This window comes from Euprymna scolopes, chromosome 4 (genome assembly GCF_053919585.1).
Source record: "Euprymna scolopes isolate OS-2025 chromosome 4, ASM5391958v1, whole genome shotgun sequence".
Classification (NCBI taxonomy): Eukaryota; Metazoa; Mollusca; class Cephalopoda; order Sepiida; family Sepiolidae; genus Euprymna; species Euprymna scolopes.
In genome coordinates, this window is record NC_136485.1 from 160,153,484 (window position 1) to 160,171,106 (window position 17,623).

A 17,623-nucleotide genomic window follows, 5' to 3' on the forward strand; every position below is an offset into this window, starting at 1 on the left:
AAAATTATTCGTAACGTTTTTATTTTATTAGATTACATCATAATTTCAGATTAAAATTATTTAGAAAAAAAAATACGGTGATAATGAAAATATATAGGTAATACTATAAAATAAAATTTGCATAATTCAGTTTGATTCGACTAGGAATCAATTTCCAAAAGCAAAAATGAAACTGACTATGTAATATTTAATATTTATAGTTTGTATTTATTTATTGTATTTATTTGCTTCCCACCAAAGCAAATTAGGCACAAGGCCGTTTTTAATTTGGGGTAAAAACCAGCTCCCCTAAAAATAAGCAAAAAGGGAGCACTCTGGTTACCAAAAATAATAATTGTCCCAGTATAGAGTGTTTCTCCTCCATTGACACATGGTACAAATTATCTTAAGTACAGCATCTGCAGAACAGATGGTATTTATTTGCTCCCCCACCGAGAAAATTAGGCAAAAAGCCAATTTTTAATGTGAGGAGTGAAGGGAGGGGGAAGGGAAAAGGGGACCAGCTCCCGAGAGGTGGGAAATGGGAGCTGGTTAAAGGTCATACATGTGGGGTTGCCCCCACATCTGGTCTTTGCTAGTCATAGCTTGCAGTATCTGCCGGAACAGATGGTATTTATTTGCTCCCCCACCGAGCAAATTAGGCACAAGGCCAATTTTTAATGTGAGGAGTGAAGGGAGGGGGAAGGGAAAGGGGGGACCAGCTCCCGAGAGGTGGGAAATGGGAGCTGGTTAAAGGTCAGGCATGTGGGGTTGCCCCCACATTTGGTCTTTGCTAGTCATAGCTAGTCCTAGCTAGTCATAGCTTGCAGTATCTGCCGGAACAGATACTACACTTTGATGGTGTTTATTTGCTCCCCCACTGAGCAAATTAGGCACAAGGCCGTTTTTAATGTGAGGTAAAAACCAGCTCCCCTAAAAGAAAGGGGGCACTCTGGTTACCAAAAATAATAATTGTCCCAGTATAGAGGGTTTCCCCTCCATTGACTGGTACAAACTATCTTAAGTGCAGCATCTGCCGGAACAGATGGTATTTATTTGCTCCCCCACCGAGCAAATTAGGCACAAGGCCAATTTTTAATGTGAGGAGTGAAGGGAGGGGGAAGGGAAAGGGGGGACCAGCTCCCGAGAGGTGGGAAATGGGAGCTGGTTAAAGGTCAGGCATGTGGGGTTGCCCCCACATCTGGTCTTTGCTAGTCATAGCTAGTCATAGCTTGCAGTATCTGCCGGAACAGATGGTATTTATTTGCTCCCCCACTGAGCAAATTAGGCACAAGGCCGTTTTTAATGTGAGGTAAAAACCAGCTCCCCTAAAAGGGGTCACTCTGGTTACCAAAAATAATAATTGTCCCAGTATAGAGGGTTTCCCCTCCATTGACTGGTACAAATTATCTTAAGTGCAGCATCTGCCGGAACAGATACTACACTTTGATCCCAGCCCGAAGGCCGAGAAAAACAGAAAAAAGCAAGCCTCTTTTCTTCATCCCACTGTTCTAATCCTGAGTGTTTTTTTCACAATATTTCGGTCAATGTAACCTCTTGTCAAACTCAATCTTTTTGTCGAAGTCGAATAATTTTCACGGAATTTCGAACAAAAGAGAGCCTGTTCCTGCTCTATTGTTATTTTCATTACAAATGTTCGACTGAGCTCTAAGCTGTGGTCCCCTCGTCAATCTTTCACAAAAAACACTCGTCTAGCCAAAACCAGTATCAATAAATTCCTTCACTCTCTATCGCTGGCTAACCCTAAACATTTATTCCATGAACAAAGCGTCTTTCCTAAAACTGCCCGCCTGTGGGACTCCGTTCCGCTGATCTGTACCTATTTACTATGCCTACCCACGGGACAGAGTTAGACACCAGGGTCGTTTTTTAATGTGGAGGAAAGGTACAAAAATAAAAAAATTGTCTCAGTCGTGAAGGACTGCTCCTCCGCCGAAAGAGAACAAGAAATGGAAGTGCAGCATCTGAAGAACAGATACTACACTTTGAGGTATTCATTTGCTCCCCCACTGCGCAAATTAGGCACAAAGCCGAATTTTTAATGTGAGGAGTGAAGAGGAAATGGGGACCAACTCCCCGGGGGATAAGGGAGATGGATATGACAATTGGTATGAAGGGTTGCCCCTATATTGACCAAGGTCTTATATGTGGGGTTGCCCCCACATATGGTCTTTGCTGCTGGACTAAAAGGCCAAAATTCATAACTACTGTAACCCTTTTCCCTCTCCTATTGCAAAACTCATTCATGTTCTGCAAGGCAAGGAACAAAAACGATAAAATTCACTATAAAACAACCAAACCAAACACTACAAACTAGCGATTGAAGATACAAAGAGTTTGAAGAATAAAAACCTTCTACAAAATAACTGAATGCACAGGAATACTAGTTCCAAAATAATTAGATTCGGCATTAAATAACGCGAAAATGGTTGATATGCCATAAAACAAACCAATCAAACCAAACCATTTCACAGTAGCTAGATTTCTTATGAGACTATTTGATTTCAGAGAAACATGTCAGTTTGAATACATTTTTCTATATCACCATTTTATTAAGCATCATGACGGAATTTATATCATATTTACGTCATATAACGCTTATTTAAAAAAAAAAGTACTACATTTAATTACAAAAAAAACGATAACAAACCTGTGTGTGTATACACTTAATAACCTAGAACTTTGTTATCAGAAATGTTAAGAAAAACAAAATCAGATATTAAAAATAGATCTAGTTCCCAAGGAAATCAAAACTGAACGAGATAAAAGATTCGTTAAGATTAAATATTTCTTATCAAATTCTTTGATAAATGTTTTTTTTTTATGGAAAAGGTTTTTGTTATGTAAAATATACACGCTGAAGTTCTTTTTATTTATTTCGTACAAATAATTGTTTTGGAAATAATAAAATACTGAAAACAATGATTATGATATATATATATATATATATATATATATATATATATATATATATATATATACATTCATATATATATATATAAATATATATACATTCATATATATATATATATATTAGCATACATGTACTCACATATATAGGCATACACATGGTTATAAACATACTCTTAAACACATATTAATTTATGCAAATGTATACATGTATATGATATACAGACATATATACAAATATAGACATAGATATACACATATTTATATCCAGACATACATCATACATATATATATATATATATATATATATACGCATGTATATACATATAAAGGCATACTATATACAAATATCAGCTTATATATATAAATGCATGCATACATAAGTAAGGATGAAATGAGAACTTATTCATGAGCACTAATACATATTGCTCCAAAAATACACACATGCAGATACACATGCACACACACATATACTCGCACGCACACACACGTACACATGCACACACACACACATATATATTGCAAAGATATCAGATTATATATAAAGTCAAAAATGAAAACTCAAACCAGTATTTTAAAGCCTTTGCACTATCATTCATTTCGACACGGAATCATCAGATGCTTATTACTCGTTGGCTGAGAATTGTAGATGCTTGCACCGTTTTGTAAATATCGGGGGTAAAGTGAGGAAGTAAGAAAGTGGTTTTCATTCAGAAAAGAGGGAATTAGTTCAATGAGATAGTGGTGGAAACCGGCCAGTACCTAATCTAATGTCTAGTGACATGCTATTCTCCAACCTTCAAGTCTAGCTGAAACCACTATCAATAATTCCCCACACTCTTTATCTGTGCCTAAACCTAAACGTATATTCCATGTACAAAGCTCCTTTCTCAGAACTGTACGCCTGTGGAACTCTTTTCGGTTTTCCTGCTTTCCAACTGACTACAATATGGTCCAATATGAACAAGTTCTGAAATTTCTCTTAAGTAATCCAATCTACCAAATTTTCACAACTAACGATTACTACAACATTTTCCCATTTACTACAGTACAGTCATTAACCTTTATCCTCGAGTGGCCTCCGAGCCTTGATAAGTGGTGACTCCTATGTAAAAAAAATAATAGAAAAGTCACTTGAAAATTCCATAAATAAAGCTAGGATATGATCTTATATGCAGAAAGTTTGAAATGAGACTTGTTTGGATGCAGTTTTTTTAAAGCACTTTTATCTGTTTGATCCTCGAAAGACACTAGATACTGTAAACGAATAAAACGTTTATCATGCATTATAGTTTCCAGGAAAAAGAGGAAGACTTCTATTATTATGAGCTTAGAAATAGAAAGCGAACAACACTGTTTCTGTTCTTGAAACATGTTGCCAATAGTGAGCAACGACGTTGTTAGAAATTTTTCTTTTATGTTCATTTATTATAGTTTCCAGGAAAAAGAGGGAGACTTCTACTGTTATGAGCTTAGAAATAGAAAGAGAACAACACTTGAAACATTTTGCCAATAGTGACTATTGCTATTACTATTACTATTACGTCACTATCCACTGATATCAACTGAATTACATGTTAAAGAGACAAGTAGGGGAGCCAAGAATTCCACAATTATTTTATCTTAAAACACGACATTTTTCTCTTTTAAACAATACATAGCATCCAAGAGATTGTTATCGTGTAGAAAAATAAAGTTTATAATGTCCTAACACTAATTGCATAAATACAGAGAAACTAGACTTTATCATGTATAGACAAACATTGCGCTTCAAAGACTCTTCGAAGAGTAATAAGAAGTGGGTTGAAAAACTTCCAGCTAATCAGTGCCATGCAACCTCTCACAGAACTGTGTGAAGATCGGTCACAGCAAGGACAATCACCATTGGCATCTGTTGGATATCTGTGACAAAGGCCACTGGCGATCTTCCACTGTAAAACAAAATATTCCAGACGTTTGATATGCAATTTTCGGATGTTTTTGCATGTTTGTATTTAGGAATTTAGGCATTGAAACCACATGTAATCTCACTGATCACACCAATTACTCCTCATAGGTTGAGGTGGATAAAATTAGGACATCAGTTCCAAAAATTCAAACATAACAAATATTTGCGGTAGGATCGTTTCTAAAATGGTTTGCAATATTTTATATTTTGTATTACACTTTAGATAATTCTAAAATCTCTATTCTTCAGCGTTCTCATAACATCACAAATAGAAACCAAGAAGACATTAAATTATTTCATTAAAAAGTATATATATATATATATATATATATCCAGCTATTATAGGAAACAGAACATCTTAGTATATAATTTTATAACACTACTTATAACATCAATAATAATAATAATAATAATAATAATAATAATAATAAGAAGAAGAAGAAGAAGAAGAAGAAGAAGAAGAAGAAGAAGAAGAAGAAGAAGAAGAAAATATAGGAATAAAACTTTTGAATGTGGAAATGATAAAAGAGGTTGGAGAAGAAGGATACGCCTACTTAGGAATTGTGGTATAAGATAAAATAAAAGAAGCTGAAATAAAGGAAATAATAGGAAAACAAAACTGCGGTTGGTGCTTAGGTCAACATTGAATGGAAAAAATATATCTGCAGTAAACACATGGGCAGTATCTATATTTCGATATTGGGCAGTTATTATTCACTGAAAAGAAAATGAGCTGAAAGATATGGATAGGAAGATAAGGAAAACGATGACAATGAATGGAGCTCTTCACCGAAAGAGTGATGTTGATAGATTATATGTGAAAAACAGAACGGGAGGACAAGGACTAATCAGTGTAGAATGATGTGTAAAAGAAGAAAATAGTTTGAAAATTTACATCCTTAACTGTAAGAAAAAGCTTATAAAGGGCGTGTCAAAATTTGAAAAATTGCAAGAGAGTGAACTAGTAACAGTCAAGATATTTAAAGCAGTAAATTAGCAAAAAATGAAGGAAAAGTGGATTGAAAAGAAAATGCATGACGAATTCAGTAGAGATCTACTAGAGGAAGTAGACAAGGAAAAACATCTGACGATAGTTGTCAAAATGTGACTTGAAATTGGAAACAGAAGACCTAATATGTGCCGTGCAGGAGTAAATGGTCAGCACGAATTATATGAAGTATTACATTGATAAAACATCCGAAAGTCCCCGATGTCGACTGTGTGGACAGAAAGGTGAGAATGTACAACACCTCGTCAATAATTGTGAGAGGTTAGCTCAAAAGGAATACAAGAGATGACATGACAGTATTGCAAGAAAGGTCCATTGGGATTTATGCAAGAAAAGAAGGGTTGGAATGCAATGAACAATGTTACGAGCATGTTTCAGAAGGTGTGGCGGAGAGTGATAATGTAAAATTAGTGTGCGATATGAACATCTCATGTGATAATGTAAAATTAGTGTGCGATATGAACATCTCATGTGATAATGTAAAATAAGTGTGCGATATGAACATCTCATGTGATAATGTAAAATTAGTGTGCGATATGAACATCTCATGTGATAATGTAAAATTAGTGTGCGATATGAACATCTCATGTGATAATGTAAAATTAGTGTGCGATATGAACATCTCATGTGATAATGTAAAATTAGTGTGCGATATGAACATCTCATGTGATAATGTAAAATTAGTGTGCGATATGAACATTTCATGTGATAATGTAAAATTAATGTGCGATATGAACATCTCATGTGATAATGTGATTGAAACAACAAGATCAGATTTAGTTTTGTTGGAAAAAAAGAAACACAAGACAATAATCATTGGAATAGCGGTGCCAGCTGATGTGAATGTGGAGGAAAAAGAAAAGGAAAAGGTCGAAAAATACCAAGACTTTTTTTACAAAGGAATCACCACATATCAAGGCCCAGAGGCCACTCGAGACTAAAGGTTAATGTGTGTATTGTAATCATTGTGGACCGTTGTGTAATAATCGTTTGTAGAAGTAATTTGGTATCATTAGATCATTTACAAGGACGGTTGAACAAGAACTTGTTTATGTTGAACTTGAAGATAATGATATTTTAATCAGCTGGAAAGCAGACCAGTGGAATAGAGTTCCGCAGGCGGGAAGTTCTAGGGAAGAAACTTTGTTCATGGAATCCATGTTTAGTTTCAGAGAGTGGGAGAATTTATTGAAATTTTTAATTTATTTTGGCTAGACGGGTGTTTATTTTTTAATGATTGCCAAAGGGGGACCGTAGATTGGAGCTCAGTCGAACATTTGCCATGAAAATAGCGATAGTGCGGGGACAAGGTCGCAATGTCTCTTCTGTGGAAAATAGGCTACAGAGAAGAGAAAACTAGATTAGGACGTCTATTTATGTGGCAACACTTAAAAAAGAAGATAAAAAGATTGCAGAAGTTGAGGAAGGTAGTTGTAGCTATTGGGATGAGAGCCTGGAGAGCGCGACAAAAAACATTTGACAAGTGGATTGAAAAAAATTGAGATCCATTGCAATATTGAAATACTTCAAAAGACTGCCTTGTTAGGAATCACCAGAATCCTGCGGAACGTGCTGGAAGACTGGGAAAAGAAGATGCTTTCATTTATTATAATCCGCTCATCAGTATAAAATCAACAGACAAACACAAAGACTACTACTACTACTACTACTACTACTACTACTACTAATAATAATAATAATAATAATAATAAGAAGAAGAAGAAGAAGAAGAAGAAGAACAACAACAACAACAACAACAACAACAAAAACAACAATAATAATAATAAGAAGAAGAATATTTAGTGTGTGATATTTTAAATACAAAACAAAGTAGAATAATAAAAATATGTGTATATAAGATGCGTTAGGTATTGAGGACATATGCTACTTTGTCTGTAACAGAAATATTATTTGACTTCATCGTTTCTATATTTCTGAATCAACAATGGCAATCCTTTTAATGACACGAACAATGAAGAACCGTATTGTAAATCGATGCCTCCGTTCAGTCATGAAAGACAAAGGATACTCCACTGTAGGGGCAGCTGCGCATATAATTGTGAGGCAAGGGTTGCGCAATCTGCAACCACACCTCTCCTGAATCGGCACTGTTTTAGTCCAGTAGCAAGGACAACTCGAAACAATGCTGAGATAAGCGGAGAGCACATATTCTACCTGGAAGTCCCAAATGGTCACTCATCTTTTACTGGCCAAGCTCATCGTTGCTTTAGTGATCTGACGGGAACCGGAGTGTTAAATGTGATTATGCTGTAGTAAATATAAAGGCTGAATACGGTAATGTAGCAAAGAATCAATTTTTATTTAAAATCGCTCAATATTTCGTTCACACAGTCCACAAACGATTTAAGGCTTAATACTGAAGTGTATCACCATTATCAAAATGTAAAGACCATGCTAGACACAGTGATAGGAGTAGAACGCCTGAATTTATTTGGCAAATGCATTAGGAAGTAATCTTAGTAAATCCATGAAGTCGATTGCAAAAGGACACCTAGTGTCCGTAGGAACAATCTGACGTTTTATCATTGGAGATACCTTAATCAATCATGACGTCACAATCTCCTTACAAGATAGGAGGTAGATAATTCATCCTCCTCCCGTTCTTATACAGGGTGACTCCAAAAAAACAAAAGCTAAATGGAGGCCATCTAGAACATATGCTGTAGAACGGAGAAAAAGAAAAAAAGGCCAAAGACCCTAGTGTTTTGATGTGATGTTTCTAATATAATAAACTAGTTATGACCAAAGTTTCATTTCATTCGGACAAAACACTAAGAAACAAGGCCTAATTAGAGTTGGGGCCCGTTTTTTGGAGTCACCCTGTATTATCCAAATGTAATATCTAAAATGAATATCTGTAGAACTAATCCTTTGATTCTAACAAGGTATACACATAGTGGCTTATTGCAGACGAAGCATTAATCTCGCTGTGTAGATAACATGTAGCAGTAGTTCTTTTTCTTTCCTCTTGTTTTTTTTATTACATTTTTACCCCAAACAAGGCACACTGCCACTTTGATGTAGGGGGCTAATATTAGGGACATAATTTGCAGGGATACTATGAAGGCAGTTGAGTAGAAAAGATGTGTGTTCACATTACACTTGAACTTCTGCATGTCAGTACAGTTGGGGAATCCGGAATCCGGAAGGGAATTCCAAAGTCTAGCAGTTCTAGGGAAGAAACTATTAGAGGGCAAGACTTTCTTACATCATTGCCGGAGGTATTTACGTCGAGGGGATGCAAGGGTTTACAGTTCTTTCATGTCGCTTGCAACAATTGGAAATAATGACAACACAAAATCATTTTTTTTTTTTTACATAGGGGTCACCACTTATCAAGGCCCAACGCCACTCAGGGATAAGGGTTATTGCGTGTACAGTAATCAATGAGATAGTATTGTAGTAATCATTAGTATTGGAGATTTGATAGAGTGTCTTACTTAAGGGGGCGGTTTGTCAGGAGTTTGTTTATGTTGGACTTGAAGACATCCAAGTTGTAGTCAGGTGGAAAACAGGCAAGTGGCAGAGAGTTCCACTGGCGTGCAGTTCTAAGAAAGAAGCTTTGCTCATGGAATCTAGGTTTGGATTTAGGCACGAATAAAGAGTGGGGAAAATTATTGACTGTAGTTACAGACAGACGGGTGTTTCTCGTGAAAGATTGGCGAGGGGGGACGAGAGATTGGAGCTCAGACGAGAACCTGCCTTGGAAATAACGATAAAACAAAGACAGGCTTGCAACCTCTTTTCTGTGGGAGAGAGCCTGCAGGGAAGAGAAAAGGGCATTCCCCACTAAACCACAAAGTCTATTTTGTACTCTGTTAAGGCTGTTTTTAGCAGCTCCTGCCCAGATGTGGCAGCAGTACTCCATCTTTGGACGTACTTGGCTTTTATACAGGTAGAGAATTGCATCAGTAGTGAAATATCTTCTGGAGCGGTAGAAGGATCCCACCATTTTCCCAGCGTCCTTGGCAACAGACCTGATGTACTTGTTCCATTTCAGATCAGGATTAAAGGTCAAATCCAGAAGCTTGTCAAAACATGCAGCCTCCCCAAGGCGAGGGCTATCCATTTCAAATGATGCCAGATTGGGATCAGAGCGCTGATGATGTAAAGATAGAAGCTTGGGTTTGGATGCATTAAAAGTGACCAGCAACCACTTCCCCCACTGTACCACGCGCTCAAGATCAGAGGAGAGAGAATTAGATAGAACTTTGTCATTTACGGCCTTTGATGTGTTGCCATAGATGGTCGTGTCATCAGCATAAATGTCAACGAATGATTTAAGTATGTGTATTAATTTATTTATTACGGACTATTATTCTCATCTTTATTAGTTGTTGATGAGAATAATAGTCCACAATAAATAAATTAATATAAATACTCATCTCAATAATGAATTCCAATTAAAATAATATACAAAATTATTGGCATTTAGGAATTCTTTCAAAGTTTGTTTCTTTACATTTTTCTGTACACTCATGATAAACCCAACCTTTTCCTCATAGAAGAAAAGAAACAGATATTCCAAAACATAACAACTACCCCCTCTCTCTCTCTATCTCACACACACGCACACACACACACAGAGCTAAGAAAACTGAGAAAGATCTAATCAGTTTATATATTACAGACTTCTTGTAATAAGCAAACATGAAGAACTGACTCTACAGGGTGGAATGATAAAATTGCCGCCATAGAAAGACGACATTATTCCATTTACGTTTGATGAAAACTGGATTTTGCTTTTGTTGTAGACCATCTACTAGTTGGCCAGTTGTGTACAAATCCCAAGAGTGATAGAGGCCTTCTATCATGTCTGGACGTGACAAAATGTTCAACAAGCGAAATCAGAGATGCGCCATTGTATAACTCATGCTCTCCACCGATCCAAGTTATGAAAACAGGACAATTGCCAGCATCCTCAAAATGCATATCCAGACGGTTCAACGCTTAGGAGCACAGTTCGATGAACTTTCTGGCTACGGTTATGGGTTTTGGTGTGGTTTCATGTGAGGGCCACATCATGCCACCTCACATCTTCAAAGTCGGCTTGAAAGTCAACATCAAAGTGTACCTGGATGTGCTGAAGAGTGTGATGACCCTCTGGTCCAATCATGTGGCCTCTAGTAGACACTAATTGTGGCAGCAAGACTCGGCGGGGGCCCACAAGTCCAAAGAGACCCAGGCTTGCCTTCAGAAGGAGTTCTATGACTTTGTACTCTTCTCTCACTGGATACCCTCTTCCCGGACCTGAACCTGCTGAATTAGTTTGTTAGGTCATACATCGAGAAAATCACCAACATGACCTCCTACACCACCAAAGCCAGCCTAATCACAGCCATTCACTTAGTGTTTGTTGAGGTACCACAGGCGCTTGTGGAAAAGGCATGCTCTCAGTTCCGGATCTGTATCGAGGCGGTGATTGAGGCTGAAAACGGCTACATTGAATAGATGTCAGATCAACTACATAATTAAATTATCTGATTTGATTTTTTTTCAAAAAAGTTTTTAAATAAAACTGTAGTGTTGTTTTCTTTAGAGCGACAAATTTATCGTTCCACCCTCTAGACTTTATTTCTGATAGCATATTCCATTACTCTAACATCGTGTGGAAATGGCCATTTTTTTTTTACATTATTTTCAACTTATCTCCATACATTTGAATATTACTTGAATTGCAGATATTAACGCTTCTACTGCCACATTAATTTCTGATTTTGAAAGATTTTACATACAATAACATTTTAATACAACTATTTCAGGAAGTATATACACAAATTCATGAATACAATTTTGTTTTTGGTCAGATATTGTTGATTTATTAAGTTTCAGACATTTAAATTTAAAGTGAGCAGACATCTTCTTATCTAACGCTCCATACTAGGTTTCCCCCTCATATAAATCTGGCTACTATCTCAGTAGTCGCTTATGCTTGAGTGACAATAAGACTTGTTTGGAGTGAATAAAATTCAAACCAAAAGAAAAGTAAATGTCTTCATTTACATCACACATTTGTATGTCTGCCCTGGCGATTGAAGATGATAGAAATAAACCAATTGTTCACAATCAATAAATTGAAATGATGCTCCTATTTACTTGCCTCCCCACAAGGGCAGAGTTAAACACAAGGTCGGTTTTTAATGTGGGAAAAATCCAGTTCCTCGAAAACAGGCACTCTGGATAGGAACGAAAATAAAAATTGTCTCAGTCATGAAGGATTTCTCCTTCACTGATTGTCAACAGAAAAGATGAAGAGTAATATCAGAACAGATACTTGTTCTTCGCTAAAAGGACAAAAGTGATGCTTCTGTTTATTTGCCTCCCCACGAGGGCAGAGTTAGACACAAGCTCGGTTTTTAATGTGAAGAAAATCCACCTTGCCAAAAAGGAGCACTCTGGATAGGAACAAAAATAAAAATTGTCTCGGCCATGAAAGATCTCTCATCCACCGAAAAGGCAAAGTGCAGCATTAGAACAGATACCACACTTTAATCTTGGCCTGAAGTCCAAAATCCAAAGTGATTTTATTCAACTTCAGAGCAGTTTTTAAAGCATCTTAGTTTTTCCCAATAATGGTATTTGTTAAAGTGCTCTCCCTTAATACTTACTTCTATTCCTTACATATAATTTTTTCTGTTTACTGATTGCCTACAATATGCTCACAAAAATCGGAATCAAATGAGCCTTTTTTTTTTTGATTAATTACATTAACTCATTTGCTGTCTGTTTATTATTATCTGTTACTCATTAGCAGTTCAAATGAGAGTTAGATATTACAAGTGATTTCTCATAGGCAATATCAATTTCTTTCCCTTGGTGTCTCAATGACAAGTCTCCACAGATTTCCAGCACTTTTTGCATCTTTCGATAACTGTTGCAAGTCATTATTTGCTATTGCAACAACCGTTTATCGTCGATTACTTGCTGACAAAAATCATTAGTCTTCTTTGAAATTTGAGTAGCAAATATCCTACGCAAAGATTCGAGTACTCACCAGTTTGTTAGTGGAGATCAGGTTCATTAATTCTTGTCACTATATAATACCTTTATACAATGTGATTTTTAAGTTTCTATGCACTTATATTCCGGGTTTAATAGATTTAACTGCTTTTTATTAAAGAGATGACATTTCAGCTGTTGCATCTATCGTCCTTTGTTAACTTATAACCTCTGTTCAGTCTTGAGAGACAATGGATAACCCTTATAAGAGTTTCTGCGCCTGTAATTGTGAGACAAGTGTTGTATAATATCCAACCAGACTTTTCCTTAATCGACACTGTGGCAAGGAGAAAGCCAAGACGACTGTAAACAATGTTGAGATCATTGGAGAGCACATACGGCATCTAGCATTCCCAAATAGTCACCCATTTTTACTAGCTAGGCTCAACGTTGCTTAACTACGGTGAACCCTTTGTTAATATGTCTTTGATAAAGCTAGACAAACAAATGAAAAAGTCTACTTTTTGGATTTGAATACGGTAGCTTGTTCGAACACTAAGACTGTTTCAACAATGGCAACGAACCAACGCTGTTCGGTGAAAACATCCAAATTGTTAGAACTGTCGCATCCTTGATGATATTGGCATTTGTCTGAGTACATAAGTTTATAATAATGCTGCTTTTTCTTCTCCATTTTCATCTTTGTTTCTTTTTTACCTTGATTGCACCAAAGTAATGTCCATTATCTTATTTTCCCATTATAGACACACAGAAATCAATTTGTTTAATCCATTTATGAATGCTTTTAATCAAGCACTTATTTAATTTGCGCTTTCATTTTATGTTCTATTATTAAATGTCGACAAAGTAGAGACTTACTTAAATATAATCCCACTATAATCTGGAAAGAAAAACCAAATCTGTTTTATTAGATATAGTTTAAAATTTGCATCGTTTTGTTTGAACTTATTTTTGTTATCTCCATATTGCATTTGACTGTAAACTAGATGTATTTATGCTCCTTGAAATAATGATAAAAACTAGGTTCTCCATCTTATATGTGAAGTTCAGTCCACTTGTAGATTACTTTTATTCTAGTTGTTTAATATAATTTCATGCCAGATTATCACATCCATCCTGCCTTTTTCCATGCCTATATGAGTTTCAAATTATGTCATTATTATTGATACCGCCATATTAATCGTAATAACCGCAACATTTTCTGTAAATCTAATAAAAAGTACACAAGCGTTTTTTACTCGTTACGTTTATTTCTCCACCCACCATTTTCTTTCGTTTATTATCTTTATGTTTACTATTATAGAAAAAGAACTTTGTGTGTGTGCTTGTGTGTGTGAGTTCGTTCCCTATGGACTCGACGACAGCTGGGCCGATTTTTATGAAATTTCACACGAAAGTACTTTATGTGGCTGTCAGTGTTTTTAGATAAATTTTGTATCAGAATATTTTCGATAAGTATTGATAATCAATAATCAAAATAAATTGATGAAAGAAGGAACAGGCGATTTTGACCAAAGTTAACACCTTACACAGCCTAACATCACAAGTGCATCTGAGAAGTTTTATTACCACACAAGCCGAAAGGCTCGGCATATAAAAGCAGGTTCTTTGATATGACAAGGTGCGTTTGAAATTAATATTTCCTTTTCAAGCACAATTGAAGCATGATATTGACCTTTTCATTATAAACATAAATTCAATTCATTATCACTGCAGAAGCAGTAATGCCAGACATACAAAATCAACAGTAGGTTCTTTGATATGACAGAGTTTCGTTCGAAATGAATGCTTCTGTTTAGAGCACAATTGAAGCATGATACTTGACTTTTGAATTTTAAACTTTAATTCAAGCCATTATATATAATAATAATTTGATAAATTCAGTAGGTTCTTTAAAGTGCTACGTAGACTACAATGTATTGTGGATGCAGTCACTGCAGTGAGGCATGTGAAGCTTCCTCCCAGTGCACCGCAATGAATCCCCAACTATAGCAGGCGATCAATCGATTGAAAAAAAACGGGCAATTACACCGATTTTGATGACAATAAAATTATTGAAATGTGAAACAGTTGTTGATCACCATTCAATCTCGGCCAAAATCGTGTTGCACTCCTAGATGTTACTATTTCCATAGTATTCTATAAAGTGTGCTTGGCGTTAACATGTAAAATAGATTCAACTTCGATTATTCCCCATTTGCCATACAAGAGTATACACTTAAAAAACACCTTCCATCTTAGTTTAACTTGAGTAGCATAGTCCAAACTCTCAAACTACACCTATGCAAGGAGAAGAGCAACTGAAATATAACTTGTGAAGACGCCTATAGAGAAATAAATTGTCAGATTTTACTTGCCATATTAAGAATGAGAAAACTAAAGTGAAATCAGTGGCAATATTATCTGTAGGTCTCAAAAAATCTTTTAAAAAATTCTGTGATGTTTATGTGATAAACAAAACAGTAATGACGAGATCTTGATCAGATATTGATAGTTTGCATATTTATAATTTAGCTTTTTTTTTTTAGTGGAAATCACTCCAGACAAGGCATGAGGTTACTTGATGTACATAATTAAAAATACTACATCAAAGTCAAAAACCAGCTAAGGATAGATTCTAACCCAGAAAACAGCAAAATTTTCCCTCTCGTCAGAAACATCGCTCATTTTGCTTTGAACATTATAATATCTATTATTATACTAATTTTTTAACTAATTAACGTTTGTTTCTCAAAGCTTTTTTCTATATACTTTATTAAGTCAAAAGATATGCTAATATATCATTTAGTTTTGCGGTTTAGTTATACTTGAAAAAATGTTTTATTTGTTCTAATTAGCTATAATTCATAATTAACTGAACAAGTAACTCCACTCTCTCTAAGCTATTTGTTCATTGTTTTTACTTTTCTCGTTATGTTGATTCAGCCACTCTCTAATATGTCTTAATGTCTGTGACGAGGTAGAGAATGAGTGGCTTTCTGTTTTTATCATTGTAATCACAATTTCATGTGTGTGACTATACATCACAAATGATTTACTGGCAAAATAATAAGTTTCTTTATATATTATAATAATAATAATAATAATAATAATAAAAACAACAATGACAACAACAATAATAATAATCATAATAAGAATAACAACAATAATAATAATAATAACAATAATAATAACAATAATAATAATAATAATAACAATAATAATAACAATAATAATAACAATAATAATAATAAGAAGAAGAAGAAGAAGAAGAAGAACCCTTTATGATCTAGTTGAACTAATTCCTTCAGTCTTAAATGATGAACGTAACGGCATGAATAAAGTGGGAATTGATTCAAACACGCCTTGTACGTATTAGTTAAGATACCTCCAGATTGCAACTGTCCATTGCTTACATTCAATATGCTGTCATCTGTCTCAGAGAGTGGAGGATTTTGTTTGTTTTAATTAACCCACTTTTTTCAAGCACTAAGGATAATAATCAAGGTAAGTTTATGAAATGCAAAAATTCTCAGTGGTAGTTTAACTATTGAACTTCATAAGGAAAGATTGCTATAGTGAAAAAGTTTTAAAATCATTAGTATCATTACTCTTTAAACTAACTAACATTAACAATAAATAGTTTTTAATCATCTACTTTATCTAATTCAGGTCATAAAGGGATAATAATGATAATAATAATGCTGATGAAAAAGGAAGAGCTAGATAAAACATCGCTGGAAGATAAGCAGAAGCACATAGAAAGAATTGAAGCAGAACGGTTGACTGAGTTGGTAAGAATGAAACTTCACGGTCAGTTTGAGCGAACAACTAAGGCACTATAATGTTAGGACACGTGGAATTTTCTGTCTAAAAGTGACTTGAAAAGAGAAACAGAAAATCTTATATTTGCTGCTCAGGAGCAGCCACTAAATACTAATGCAATCAATAGAAACACCTTTGGGAAGGACTGTTCTGATAAGTGAAGGCTGTGTGCTGTAATTCTTGAAATAGAGTTACATAGTGTTAGTGCGTGTTCTACACTTGCTAAAAAAGAGTACAAACGTCACTATTACAAAGTATGTTCAAATTTGCGCCAAAAAGGTTGGAATCCAAGTGACGAACAAATGGTTTCAACCTCACCCAGAAGCGGTAGTGGAAAATTTTCTGGGATTTCATTGTTCAGTCTGATAGATAACTCAAAGGAAACCGGATATTGTAATTGTGAACAAAATGATCAATGAATGCCAAATTATTGATGTGACTTGCCTAATCGACATCAATTTTGCAGGCAAAAGAATGAGAAAGTACGGAACTATCAGAAAATGATTGCTAGGCTGTGGAATAAAGAAAACTTCCATCGTTCCAATCATCAAAGGTGCGCTTGGCTCAATTCCAGATGATCTTGAGAAACAGTTGAACTTATTGGGAATCAAGTACAACGTCACTGTACTCAAGAAGTCAGTTCTACTTGGTACAGCAAACAGGCACATTCCATTTAATTGAGTCTTTGACTATGCTCACTAGCTTTTGTGTAAAAGCCCATTCTTGAGTGAAAAATGACCCGTGTAAAACATCACAATACTGTGAAGTTAACAAACATAATAATAATAATAATAATAATAATAATAATAATAATAATAATAATAACAATATAGAAGTAAACAGACTTATGTTAATTTGTGCAAGAAGAAGATTGTGAAGATTTGATTGAAGTAAAAGTGGAATAAATAATGATAATTGTGGTGACCCAATGAGTCACAGATACTTGTAGGAAAACTGAGTAATCTTCTGTG